Source organism: Mustela nivalis, assembly GCF_964662115.1.
Source record: "Mustela nivalis genome assembly, chromosome: 14".
Taxonomy (NCBI): domain Eukaryota; kingdom Metazoa; phylum Chordata; class Mammalia; order Carnivora; family Mustelidae; genus Mustela; species Mustela nivalis.
Genome location: NC_139033.1, coordinates 42,874,182 through 42,888,913, shown reverse-complemented (window position 1 = coordinate 42,888,913; position 14,732 = coordinate 42,874,182). Strand labels below are relative to the sequence as shown.

At 50.7% G+C, this 14,732-nt stretch overlaps 1 protein-coding gene across 3 annotated transcripts in view; it reads left to right on the top strand.

Annotated features, from left to right (window-relative positions):
* The window catches only part of MAPK4 (mitogen-activated protein kinase 4), a 145,588-nt gene that overhangs the window by 71,011 nt on the left and 59,845 nt on the right, over window positions 1-14,732 (top strand). The window lies entirely within an intron of this gene.

Sequence of the window (14,732 nt, the reverse complement as noted above, 5' to 3'; positions counted from 1 at the left end):
AGAGGAGCCAGGAGTATGGAAACATTACTTAATTCCCGTTGAGTTCCTGACAGTGCCCTGGCACAGTGACATGGACATGAGAAGAAATGTAGGAGCCTTTTTGGAGAGACGTGAAGTCCTGGAAAGAACGGAGGATCCACAGCACAATGCAGTGGTCGGAGCTGCTGCTGCCAGTGGAGCGGCTGTTAGGTGCCCGGCGCGAAGCAAAGCTCCTCGGCTGCATGATCTCCAGCCGTTGTCCCACCCAGAGAGAAGGCTTCCAGAGCCCACTTCTTAGAACGAGGAGCTGAGACTCCAAGATGCTACACAAGTCTCTTGTGACCGCAGCCAAAGCCAGAACTGCTTATGTGCGGACCTCTGTGGAGGAGGAAACCGGCCGGGGCTGCCCTGGCACACTCTGGCGGAGTCATGGAGGTGGGAATGAGGGGGAGGACGGGAGGGCCCTGGTGCCCAGACCCGGAGTGGCCTTGCCCCGTCAGATATCTGGGGAATGGAGGAAGACACAGCTCAGCCTTGGCCTGAGGGCAGAAGGAGCTCTGAAGAGACGAAAGCCGTTTCTTAAGGGCTGGTGCCAAGCTTGACACCTAGAAATGGGCGTGAACCTGGAAAGCAGCCGTTTCTTACACGGGAGCCGAATCAGCTAAAGCCTGAGATAGGAATTTGTCATCTGCTTTTTCCGTGTGGAGTTTGTACCCCGAAAGGACGGATTCCGGAGTTGTTGGTTTGAGTGGGCTCCGAGAGTTTGGGGTTCTATTAAGGGAGGTTGGAGGGAGATGGGGAGAAAAATGTAATCTCAGTGTCAAACCACCGTTCCTTTATAAATTTTTTCTGGGTGTAAAATTATGGTCACAGAAAACAGAAAATTATAAAGAAAAAAAAAGTCTCTGATTTACCACTTGCAGATAACCATCAAAATTTGAAGACTACCTTTCCAGTATCTTTTCTGTGCAATTTTAAGATAAAAAGGGGATTGTACCTGGCATCATTAGTAACTTTTGATCACTTATGGCTACATCATGCATATTTTCCAGTATCTTTTTTTTTTAATTTTTGAAGATTTTATTTATTTATTTGACAGAGAGAGATCACAAGTAGGCAGAGAGGCAGGCAGAGAGAGAGGAGGAAGCAGGTTCCCTGCAGAGCAGAGAGCCTGATGCGGGGCTCAATCCCATGACCCTGGGATCATGACCTGAGCCGAAGGCAGAGGCCTTAACCCACTGAGCCACCCAGGTGCCCCTATTTTCCAGTATCTTTAAATGTCTTTCTCCCCCTTTGGGTGATGAACTATAATCTAATTAGCCCTTCCCTTTGGGGCATTAGGAGGGTTGAGAGTATACCTGGTAGGATATCCCATTAGGAACCTCCCAACAGCAGAGTGGGTTGTCTAGTCTGGGAAATCTATGCTATTTATATACAGCTCACTCTGTTAATAATAATTACCTCTCGTAATAATTATCTCTATTTAGTATCGATACTTGGTATCTCTGGTGTCAGCTAACAGTGGTCAGAACAGTGTCAGGGTCCGGCACTTACAGCTACCTTGCTTTCTTTTGTCCACCTAATAGAAGCAGTCCACATGTGTTACAGACCGTTTGTTCTGGAAATGAGTCGTCGAGGAAGATGACTGATCTCGGGAATGGTGGGGGTAGCCCAGCGTTCTTCATATTCATCCATGTTCCTAACTTTGCTGTTGCCCCAAATTACTATTTGTCAATTTCAGGAGCAGGATATGAGCTGCCACCTAAAAAAAAAAGTGTTGGTTGAGTGGGAAGTCCAGTTGGTGACACACAAAATCAGGCTCCATTCGTGTCTCTTCACGAAGTCACAGAGGACCCTGGAGGAGGCACGTTGCATAAAAAATCCCCTTAAAGCATTCCCTCTCCGAAACATGCAACATAAAAAGTGGTGGGGACATACTGTCAGAGAAATTGGTTGTGATCTCACTCTGTTATGACATTCCTGTGTGGAATTTGGGTAAGTCTCCCCACCTTTTTTGGACCTCGATTTCCTCATCTGTAAAAAGAAGTTTACACAGATTCGTAGTTTTTAACTTGTGTTTGAAACATGCTTTGCAATTTTGTAGACAATTTGATTTGAACTTATTTTAAAGCATATTTTTAATTTCTTTTAAGAATTATAAGCCAGGGGCACCTGGGTGGCTCAGTGGGTTAAGCCGCTGCCTTTGGCTCAGGTCATGATCTCGGGGTCCTGGGATCGAGCCCCACGTTGGGCTCTCTGCTCGGAAGGGAGCCTGCTTCCTCCTCTCTCTCTGCCTGCCTCTATGCCTACTTCTGATCTCTCTCTGTCAAATAAATAAAATCTTTAAAAAAAAAAAAAGAATTATAAGCCAAAAAAAAAAAAAAAAACCCCACACTCAAGTGGGTTGTTTCTCAAATTTTAACATATTGAAACTCTCAATGTGCTCATCTTATTTTTAGCTCATCTCAAAGTTTATTCTGACATCTTTAACTTAAAAATAACTTGAGACTGTCAATGTGAACTATTAAAAAAAAAAAGCTCTTACACATTTGCCCTAACTTATCTCTGTGACTCTGGATTTTCTCAATAATATACAATTAAAATTTAGAAATAACTGGATAGGGGCACCTGGGTGGCTCAGTCAGTTAAGCATCTGCCTTCGGCTCAGGTCATGATCCCAGAGTCCTAGGATCGAGCCCCACATCGGGCTCCTGCTCAGCAGGAAGCCTGCTTCTCCCTCTCCCACTCACCCTGTTTGTGTTCCCTCTCTCGCTGTGTCTTTGTCAAATAAATAAATAAAATCTTAAAGAAAAAAAGGAAATAAACTGGATAGTATTATATAGTAATCAACTTCAGTGTTCTCATTGATTGTCTTTGTAATTAAACGGTTAGAATTTTACTAAAAATGGAGTAAATTAAATAGCATAGTCCAGTGTCTGTCTGTCTTCTTAAGTGTTTAGTAATTACTAGCGGTTCTCCATTGTGTGTATTTGTTTTCCTGTAAGATTTGTTTTTAACATATTCTGCAGCACTGCCTCTGAGACCGTTTCAGACTTGATATTCTATATAAATAACACTTTTACATGTAAAGCAAAATATATTTGTGACCCTTCAGACATAATAGTATATACTATTATACCATTAATGGCCATTAATGACTAGTAAAAGGCAGAGAATTAAAATAATAAAATAAGTAAATGGTAACCATTATAGAAGAAATGTAGGCCGTATCCTAATTAATGAATTTGCTAATTACTTTTCCCGCTGTTTTCGCTGCTGTTTGGCTGTCAGCTGAAGCACATTATCGTGTATCTGGGAAGAAGACTGGAAAGACGAGCTTACACACCAAAAGAATTCTACCCCAGGGGACTAAGAATGACTTCAGACTTGCTTTAGAAAAACTTTGCTGGTATATGCATTTCACCTTCCTTTCTTTATTTTACGAAAACTACCCAGCACATTTAGTGAAAAAGCTTTAAGAAACTGTAAGTAGTTGTGATTTTCAAGAAGTTGTTTTCAGGAGCAGCTTCATCCTGTGAAGAAAATACAGTGAAGCATTGTGTGGAATTCCTGTTTAAGGATGGTATCCCTGGATAGAACAAATGCCCCTCATTTGATTACCTTTTATTCTTTTTCAGGAGTCACATGATGCTGGGTGTGTGCTCTGACATGGCATAGAATGTAATAGGTTCAACACACAGTGCTCAAAACTCCGGTGGCCTCTCTGGACCAATACTCTGCCAGGGGTGGTTGGTAATCAGCTTGCCCTTTGCCTTTGGAAAGGGGATGTCGGCTCATTCCTTTTTGGTGCTGAATAATATTCCATTGTGTGGATGTACAACAGTTTGTTCATCCATTTACTTACTGAAGGCCATCTTGGTTCCTTCCAAATTTTGGCAGCTGCTATAAACATTCATGCACAGGTTTTTGTGTGGCTGTTAAGTTTCCACTCCTTTGGGTAAATGCCAGGAAACAAGATTGCTGCGTCATAGGATAGGAATATGTTTACTTTTGTAAGAAACTACCAACGGTTTTCCCAAGCGGCTAGGCCATGATGCATCGCCACCAGCCATGTTATGAGCGGTCCTGATGCTCCACATCCTTGCCAGCATTTGATGTCAGTATTCCAGATTTTGGCCATTCTAATAAGTGTATAGTGATTGTTTTAATTTGTGTTTCCCTAATGACCTACAATGTAGAACATCTTTTCATCCACTTCCTTGCCATCTGTATCTCTTCTTTGGTGAGGTGTCTGTTAAAGTCTTTGGCCCATTTTTGAATCCGGTCATTTATCAATATCTCTTCTGAAAACACTTTCTCCCAGTCTGTTGGTTATCTTATTCTCATGAGGCTCCAGGACTTTAAATGGGTTCTGATGTGCACCTGAGTTTGAAAATCAGTGGGTTAAAATGTCAAGAGCATGTAAGGACGGGGAGGATGACAAAGAGGTGGGTGGCGAGGGAAACGCCCAGTCACTGGCAAGGGGCACAGACTCGCCAAAGCTGGTTCCCAGGCTGCTGTCACAGAGGTACCTTCTTTCTTTTCCTACAGCAAGACTTGAGACGGGATCCTTCCCAGCATCTCTGGAGCATTCTTTGCCCTGGGAACCATGGGGCTGCAAATAAGTAGATGAGTCCTTGGTCTTTCTACTTTTAATCAATGCAAGCCATGGTTTTTTGTTGTTTGTTTTTTTAAGAAATTTTAAAAGAGTCTTACAATGAAAAGCTGTCATCTTCTATGTCATTCCTGACCCCAAACTTTCAAACATTTCTCTTTTTAGTTATTAATGTTGGTTAGTTACGAATCTCTAAATAAAATGCTTCACCCACTTTTGGGGTGGTTTATTGTTGTCTTTGTGGCTCATTTTGTGCGCCTGGGTGGCTCAGTGGGTTGGGCTTCTGCCTTCCACTCAGGTCATGGTCTCAGGGTCCTGGGATAGAGCCCTGCATCGGGCTGTCTGCTCAGCAGGGAGCCTGCTTCCTCCTCTCTCTCTCTGCCTGCCTCTCTGCCTGCTTGTGATCTCTGTCTGTGTCAAATAAATAAATAAAATTCTTCAAAAAAAAAAAAAAAGAGAAAGAGGAGTAATGAAGTAGGGCAGGCAAATCTGCTTGCCTGCCCATTAAACAATCTGATATTATGTTACACATTTATTTTGTTGATGAACCCTTAATGTTTTCCTCATTAGAAAGAAGCATCGTGGTCAGCATCTTTATTTGATTTTGATTGTAATCATCATTTTTAAAGAGCTCATATTTATTATCCTTTAACTTCAAGCTTATATTCATTACCTGTCATTTCTCTTTCCATTGCTTTCAGCAGGATCTCTCAACATAGCGTAAGAATATTCTCTTTCTTCTCCTTCCTTCCTTCTCCCCTTCCACCTGTCCAACAGCGTTTCTCCTCAATCTTTTCTGTGTCTGCATTGAGGACATCTGTCGTGTTTGTGGCCTGTTTACTTGTAGATTGATTCTAAAACTTGAAAACCAGTAAACAGCATTTACATTATGAATTTGTAAAAACAAACAAACCAACACCAAACCCAACCAAACCAAAAAAACGTGTCCTCACGAACTCATCTTGTCCTTTATTCTCCATTGCACCTCCGCAGGGTCCCCTCAGAACTGGGGGCTTAGATTTAGGGGCTGGAGCACATAGGGTTCAGGAAGAGGATGGGAAGGGGAAGGAGGCAGGATCTGCCCGCTTTTCCACACGCAGACACTGTCCCATTTCATATGCAAACTTTCAGTCAATTCCACAGTTTGGGTCCCTTCCACCTGGCTTGTGGACCACCACCTGGAGCCTCTCCTCCTTACTTGCCCCTCCCTGCTCCCCCCCACCCCCCACCCCTGCCCACCTGTGCGTTCTGGGCACAGACTTACAAATTCCCAACCTTTCAGAAATGTCTTGCAGTTGCTCCCTTGGTATTCCCTTCGTTGGTATGGGTTCATGTTGATTCGAAGACCCCCTTACTGTCATTTTAATGCCCTCTGAGTGGGAGGGGAGGTGTATTCCTGCTTGTCCACATCTCAGTTGCCTCCCTCTGTCACTGCAGCTGCCTCCAGCAGGACCTGAGTGCCAGAAGCTTTGGGATTTCTGCACTGGACAGGAGATCTCGCTCCAATAACTTTGCACTGGAGTGGAGGGAAGACCAGAATAGGATAGTGTAAAGCCACATGCACATTTGGTTGCCTTGGTAACCCCCTCACTGTAAATCCCACCTGGGGAGGTTGAGGGAGAGGAGGAGAGGAGAGCCATTGTCAGCGGGTGTGGTGGGGGATTGTCGAGGTGGGAGAAGGGAAGGTAATCACCGGCTTGGAACCGCTGGGCAGCTAGGACCCGCCAGCTAGACGGCTGGGAACAAAGTCACGCTTGTCATTGGTATCCAGAGGGCCCCAAACATGTTCAGTCATACAAACAAATGACTCGGGGGGTCGTTTGAGCAGTGGTTTGGGGGGCGGGGTCCTCTCCCCCAGTGCTTGGAAGGGCCCTTGACCATCTCTTCTCCTTTTTCTCGGCCGCCCAGGAAATGACCTCCGTGATGTCGTTTTTGAGGTGCCAGGAACTCTTCCCCCAAATAGCCAGGGTGATTCCCAACCTTCCCCAGCCAGGGCCTAAGTTCATATTCTATGGTCAGAGACAAGGCTTAAAACACAGATCTCCTGGGAGAGGGAACCTGGCTGGCCTCAAGCCCTTATCTGGGCACTAATGGAGAAGAGTGTGAGTGACGGAGAAGACGAGGGGACACTGCAGAGAAAGAAAAGGAACAAGTAGACAAGATTGCTGTCCCTGGTCCCGAAAGGAAGCAGAAGGAGGACCAAAGCAATCCCTTGTCAAGGGGCATAGGGCAAGCTAATGGCAACTGCCTGGTGTCACTTGGCACACCAGCCCCGTAGACTGATTGCTGGGACAGCTCCAGCAGGGGTGGTGGGGGTTCCCTCGGGCAGCACTGCCTAAGGGTTGGAGCGTGTGGCGTCTGGGGGCACGCTGCTGGGGTGTGAAGCCCAGCTCTGCCACTTCCGGCGGGGTACGCTTGGCCGGGTTCCTCCACTACGAGTCTGTTCTTGGCTTGTAAGATGCGCCACGCTCCTGCGTTCCTAGGAGTGTCACATTAACAGTGAAGTTAAACGACATAAGGCACATTGTCACCTGTTGTTATTGTCGCTGTCACTAGTTACCGTGGTTGTTAGGATTGCTGTTATTCGGGGAAGGGCTTACATCTGTGATGATGATTTCAGCAGTCCCTCCTGGGCTGTTTTTTACCTTCCACACTGCCTTCAGGGCTGTTGGTTTTAATTCTCTCCAACACCCTGTGGGATAAATACGGGAGGCAGAGTATTCCGGTTGACAGAGGAGAAGACCGAGGCTCAGGGTCACATCTTGTGTAAGTGGCAGAGGTCAGACGCAAACCCAGAGTCCTTTTCGTCAGCCAGAGTTTCCCTGCTCCACAGCGCCTCACCGGCTCCTTCTCGCTGAGATCTCCTTCCTCCGACCAAGGGCAGGGTGGTCCCAGACGCCTCCCTCAGTGGGAGACCCCTCCTCATCCCGGGAGTTTGCAGCAAATCGCACGAGGCTCTTCATAAAAAAAAAAGATTGAGAGGCCTGCAAGGATCGTTTACCCTTGGCTGTTTGCGGATGGCGAGAGCGCCTTGCTCTGCTCTGCACCTGGGTCCTCTGCCTCGGGGAGCACACCTGGAGCTGGCTGGCCAGAGGGAGGGGTCCCCCTGGGAGCATGGACCGGAGCAGGGTGGGCCACCGCCTCAACCAGGCCCGGGCCCCGCCCAGCTTGGAGCTGTGGAGCAGAGACAAGGTGGAACCAGGCAGGTGGCGGGGGGGTGGGGGGGGGTGGGGGGTGCGGGTGTGTGTGCCGGTTGTCAGAGCACCTGCAGGGGGCCTCCCTCCTGGGCGTGCAGCTGCTTCAGACCCGGAGCTGCTTCCTCAGGGCACAGTCAGCCTCCTCGTCCACCCCCACGCCTCCTGGGGGCCAGCAGATCCCTCCTCCCCGACCCCAACCGTCTGTTTCCCTCCAGCATCACACCTCTCGGGGCTCTTCATGGCTCTGACGCCACCCGAAGTTCTCAGCATTTCCCCACCCCACCTCCTGGGGAGCTGCAGGTCTCAACATAAACATCACTTCCCCAACGTAATTGTCTCCTCGTCCCCCTGGCGTCCTGCACTTTCCCATCACACATTTCTCACCGTTGCCTGTCGCACACAGGCGTGATTTGTGTCATTATTTGTGTCCCCTCTGCGCCTCTACCCCTGAGCTGTGAGTTGCAGGGGGGTCCTCCCCGTGCCCCCCCCATCCCCGCCGCCTGGTACATAGCGAAGCTCAATAAATATTACATGAAAGAATTAAATAACATTGCATGCAGATGCTTTGGACAGTGGGAAGTTGCTTTGCAAATGAGTTTTCATCTTGATTTTATTGCCATCCGTGGGGCGACCAAACAGTAGAAGAGCTCTCCACAGCAGCTGAGGCTTCCGGAAGAATCCGGCAAAACAGTTTATAAGGAGATGTCTCAGCTGCAGCGTCTTTTTGCTGTGGGGAAGTAGGCAAGTGAACCTGAGAAGGTAGCCCGTAGCCAGTTTCAGTAAACAACCCGTATTTGGCATCCCGAGTTTGTCAGTGGTGATCTGAAAGCTGGGAAAAGAAGCAAAAGACAGGAACGCCAGAAGGAATGGTGTGCAGTCCCTCTCGGGGTTTATGTTTGCTGCAGCTAGGCTGTTCCCACCGTGTCGATGATGCCCTGTCTTGGGTGAGGCCCAGGGGAATGTGCAGTCACCAAGATTCTACTGCAAAATCCCTTCTCTGATCCCACTTTCTCTCAGCTGCGCTGGACTCTTCTCCAGCACTCCTAGGAGATCTACTTGCTCTCTGCACCTCTGCTAAGCAGCCCCCGACCTCGCCATGTCTGCACCCTTGCCACAGTCCTGGGTGCTGCCCCACCGCAGGCTGGCGGCCCAGGCTGGCGTACAGAGCTTGCATCATTCTGCATAAACACCTGCTCAGGTCCCGGGGAGCTGGCCGTCTTTCCACCAGCAGGTCACACTCTCCAGGGACATGTGCCTTTGTGGACCACTTCTGCCAAGCGCCTCTTACGTTCTCCACTGTCAAGTCCTAGCCCCGTTCCCATCCATCGTCTCCTTGCTGGTTCATCAACTGCTTCCTCAGCACCCTCTGTAAGCCAGGACCCGTACAGGGCAGGGAGTATCTGGGGGCCCAGGCACGGGACTCTTGCCCCCCAGGATTCCCAATCCAGTGGGAAGGAAGACTCCCAGACAGTAGAAGCTCACGAGACAACTGTTGGAGGCAGATGCTTTGTGCTCCCTGAGCTCCGAGAAGGAGAAGTTCACTCCGAGGGGGCGGGGTGACAGTTGGGCACGAGTAGGGTTGTTCCGGGAACACAAAGACGATAGCGTGTCATCAGCAGATGGGCCGCGTGTGCCTCGGAGGGGGTGACTCAGGGATGATGGCCCCAGGCTGCAGTGTGGGGTGCGGATTATGGAAGGCAGTTGGACAGAAGTGGGAAGACAGATGGGGGTCTGATGTGAGGCTGCACGAGGTGCTTGGGTTTAGTCTCTGGGCATTGTAGAGCTGTTAAAAAGTATTTTGGCACCAGGAGACTAAAGTGATCAGATGTATTTTAGAAATATTGGAAGCAGAAAGAGGATGGATAGGGGCTAGGGCACGGGGAGTGGCAGGGAGAGCCGCTGGTCCTTGTTCCCTCGAAGTGGACTCCATGAGGGCTGCCACAGGGCCCTCCGCCCCGGAGAAGCGCTTCCCTTCTCACCTTCCCCCGGTCATGACCCTGACTGCGCTTCCCCCTGAGGTGGCCACCTTGCGAAGCCTTGGAAGTGGCTGGAGAGACAAAAGAGCACATCCAGGCTCAGAGAGCATCCTGACCACAGCCACAGGGCGTGAAAGGTCACCGAGATTTTCCCAACCACTTTCTCCAGCAGCCCGGGAGAGATGAGAACAGATCTGTGGTCCTTAGAGCCCGGGGGAGCCTTGCGTCGAAGCTGGCGCTCAGTCGCTTTCTGGGGTTGGGTCGGAGATGAGTCCAAGAGCTCACTATCGAAGTCTGTGTTTTTTCTGCTTTTTGTTTGGTTTCAAAGGAATAGACTTGCGTTATAGAACAAAACAGATGGCAGGGTGTGGGGGGCTAGGCGAGACCCCCCCACCTCCATTCTGGATGCCCAGAACAGGCTCAATTCTGCTGAAACCCGTGTTGTCTTTCTCTTCAGGCCTTCTGAGGCCGCCGGGCCTCTTGAGTTGTCCCAAGACCACTGTCTGCCTACATTTGGGATTCTAATTTGCAATTCAGGTGGTTGAAACAGATTCAGAACTAAAACCAATTTACATCGCTGCTTGGAAAAAGAAAATAATTCTGTCATTGGTAAAATAAAGCATTGCTTTAAAATCAACCTTCTTCCCATCCAGAAGTTTCTCCCTGGAAGGTAGCGGTTCTGTCCCCTCCCACCGCCAGGGTGAGCAGTTGCCTCCCTGCGCTTACTCCAAGTGAGAGGAACCAGTGCTGAAGGGGGCCGCTCCTCCAGCCCACCTTGTCCCGATTCGGCCACCTCTTCTTACTACCCAGACTTTACCTTCCCCCCTCATGTTCTGGAGGGCAGCTCTGCCTACATTGTAGCTGAAGTCAGACGCCTTCCCTCTCCGTTCAGTCCCAATTTGCCCTGGCCCCTTGACACTGGGGGGAAGGTGATACCTATCAACTGGCCTTCCTCCTAGCAGGTGGCTTGGAGGCTGGGTCTGCATATGAGCCTGCTGGTGGCTGAGACCTTCTCCAGGCCAGGAGACCCATTGACTGCCCTCTCGTTCCCAGCACATGAGAGCTCTGGGTCACAACAAGAAGACAGAGCCTGGTTTGTGCTGTTTCTTTTTAAAACCCAATAAATCCTGAAGTTCGTTTATCTGCAGTGTGCAGGGGAAAGGGGCAGCAAAGGAACGTGTGAGTGCGTCACCGTCCAGCGCCTTGCTGACCTCACACTCCCGCTGCGCTGGCCGCGGTGCCGGCCCCGGTCGGGTTTCCGGCCGACTGCACCGTGCAGGTAAAATCCAGTTCTCGGCCCAGGACTCCCTGTACCTGGGAGAGCTGTGGAGTTCTTGGCCGCCGACCAGCGTGACATTTGTCCAGCTAGCGCGTGGTGTTGTGTTGGTCATGCTGCCGCTGTTGTCAAGGTTCCTGCATTTGCCACGCTGAGGACTTTATTGATGTGTGTGTCTAAGGCTCCCAGTTGGGGAGATGGGTCCGCGTGTACCAAGGGCTCACAGCAGCCGAACAATGGAGAAGGAAGGCAGGTGACTGCCTGTGGGAATGGACATGGGGTCCCTCTTTCTTCCCTTTACTCCGCTCCTTTCTCTCTCATTCCTCCTCCCTAACATCCTTCTCCTTCTCTCTCCCTAGTCCTCCTCTTCAAACCTGTTCCCCCAACTCAGGCCCACTCCTTGCCTTGAAGTGTCAGGGTTCCGAGTGCTCGGTTGCTCACGGGTGCGTATGAGCATAAGGCGTCCGCATCCCCCTGATTGTTCACTGCCTTCGTTATATCGGAAGGGACAGCGGCATCTCTGGCTCCCGGCCTTGGGGGCCCAGCTGTCCTCAGACTAAAATGAACCTGGAACTCTCCTCAGGACCACACACGGGCTCGCGGCTCCAGAGGCCGGGCGCCGTGCGAGGCACCAGCCCAGCACGTCCTCAGTGGCGACACAGACCAGTTCACAGTCGCCTGGCTCCCAGCTCTGCTCTCAGTGAAGGGGGAGGATTGCAGTTTGGAGAGCTGACAGCGGCTGCCACACGGTCCATATGTGGCTTTTGTTTCCCTGATACACACTAATTATACTGAATTGGAGGAGGAAGAGCTGCTCCTTCCCAGCTTGCCGTTCTTCGTTGTGTGGAGCTCTTTGTCACTGGGTCGGGATCCCCTTCCTCATTCTTGGGAAGAAGGATCTTGGCTGGAAGATCCTTCTTAAGGTCATTCTGAGGCCCAAGACATGGCTGGAAGGACCTCTTCCCAAAATCTGCTGCTGGAGCACTCTGCAGGCCTCCCTGACTAACCCCCGAAGAGTCCTTTCCTGTTTCTGGGCCTCAGTTTTCTTACATGGCAGGGATTCTGGTTCCTGCTGCGGTCAGTGAGGACTGAGTGGGTGCGTAGCCTCACCTTGAGGTGAGAACGGCCATCTTTATCCAGATGACATGAAACGCAGCTAAGAATGCACATGCCAGCTGGTGGGAAGCCCAGTGTCACCATCAGGGATCGGGTTCTTTTGCCTTGTTTAGGAGCCCTGGGAGAGGGAGGGGTGCGATCCTGGGTCCACCGCCCACCTCCCAGCTTCCTCCTCCTCTCCTGCCTCTGTTGCTTGCTTTTCCGTTCTTCCTTCTCTCCCCACCAGGCAGGAGGAGCTTCTGTCCCGTTCTCCAGCGAGCTGAAGGCTGACCACTGCCGTCCTCCCCTTTCCGCGTCCAGTGGGGTTGGATGGCCTTCCGTGGGATCCTGGCCATTAAGACCCGAGAGGCTTCTCCCTGTGCGGAATCTCGTATAGGTTTGCAGGGGATTCACTCTTCCTCAGAGACCAGCGACGCTCACTGGGGTCCCTCCTAAAGCAGGCAGCCAGCAGCACCTGCTGCTTCTCCAGGAGGGCCCGTTCCTGCGATGGAATCTATGTGGCACGTGGTTCCGACTGGGAGGGTCTAATCACCTTCGAGGGAAGGAGGACTTCACCAGGAGAGCAGAAGAGAGGGCACTGGACGCTTGGCAGCAGAGGTCAGGAAGTTAGAATAGAGTGGATTCTGTTGCCGTAATGAACTTGGTGAGGCACTTTGTGAATGTCTCAGTCAGTTCAGACTCTTCTACCACAGACTGGGCGGCTCATAAATAACAGGAATTTATTTCTCGTGGTTATGGAGGCCTGGAAGTCCAGGATCAGGCTGCCAACGTGGTTGGGTTCTGATAAGGACCGCTGATGTCTCACTGTGTCCTTCCATGGTGGAAGGGACAAAAGAGATCTCTGGGGTTCCTTTCATAAGGGCCTTACTACCATTTGTGAAGGCTCCATCCTTATGATGTAATCCCCTCCCGAAGACCCCGCCTCATAATACCATCCCACTGGGGATTAGGATTTCCCCACCTGGATTGGTGGGGGTGGAGGGGTGGCGGGAGGATATACGCAGTCTACGCCTGTGATTCATTGTAGATCCATTGCTAGACACCCCATTCGGGGCTGGATGTTGCAGTGTGTGCTGGGTCGTAAGAAGATAGAAATAATTTAGCCTCAAGTTCCCTGCCACCTGCCTCTGACAAAACCCAAAACACCAAGACTTAAAACATATGTGCAGTAGCTGGTGGGCCAGTGTCTCTCCCCACGTTGAGGCCACTCCCTCTTGGAAGAACATGAAGGGACAAGCCTGAGGAATGAGAAAGGGTCACGTCTCAAACCCCCTAGAACCCAGCTAGTGTCCCTGCAGAAGTTAGGAAGTTATGACTTCCCTCCAGTATACGGTTTCTACGTTTGAAAGTGTGTTTGGCTCACTGGCCTCTGTTTGTTTATCCCCCTGAGGAAGTGGGGCAGTGAGGTTGTTCCCGCTTCACAGACTTGACACTCCTCCTGGATTGCTCACAGGCAGCCTCAGGACTCGAACTCGGGTCCCGTGACTTTTTTTTTTTTTTCAAAGATTTTATTTATGTATTTGACAGACAGAGATCACAAGTAGGCAGAGAGGCAGGCAGAGAGGGGGGGGGGAGCAGGCTCCCAGATGAGCAGAGAGCCCCATGCGGGTCTCGATCCCAGGACCCCGAGACCATGACCTGAGCCGAAGGCAGCAGCTTAACCCACTGAGCCACCCAGGCGCCCCCAGTGACTTTTCTCATTGGCTGTGACAGCCCCGTGTGGTCCGGGGATTGTGGTGGTCTCCTGAGCCGTCAAAATACGTCTTCTACCGCTTGTGAACAGGGAGATGCAGTCCCCAGGAGAGGGAACTTTTTTCTGCTCTACGAATGATTTCTCTGTCCCCGTGAGCACAAGCCCTGGAAATGATTAGCCTCCATGGGACTAGTAGGAGGTAGCGTGTGCGCACATTTGCTGGGTAGCGGGCCAGGGGACTGGGTGAGAAGTTAAGAACTCTGTCAGATTTAAAGGGACTGAATGCAGGCTTCGAATCGGACAAGACGTGAAATCCTCCCGTCTGGTTGGCGTCTCTCAGGGGGAGGGAGGCGTGAGTATTACAAATCTGCATTTATAGATGATGTGGAGCAGGGGAGGTCCCGGGGTGCCTTTGTGCTGCCCGAATGTTATGATTTGTCACCGAGCCGGTTAGGAATGGGGCACTGGGGCTGTGGCACATGTGGAGGATGGAGCCCTTGCCCTCACCGAGCTTCTGGGCAGACACAGAAGACAAGCAATTAAAGCAGAAACAGAACGGGAGAAGAGTGACGTGAGGACAGAACCAGGGGATGCAGCCTGACAGACAGGCTGGTCTGGGGAGGGCAAAGAGCATCATCAGGGAAGGCTTTCTGGATGAAGGGACATTTTAGACTTAGACTTACAGGATGAGTCAGAATTAGCCAGGGGAAGAGAGGGACCGAAGCCGGGAATTAGCGGTGTGAGGCCAGAGAGAGCCGCATGGGATGTGGATGCCTCCAGGCTCTGCTCTGACAGCCAGCTCAAGGTGGTCGGCAGAGGCTCTCAGGGGTGCTGGGTTCGCTGGCTCATCAGGAAAGAGAAGGTGATCACCGATTGCCAA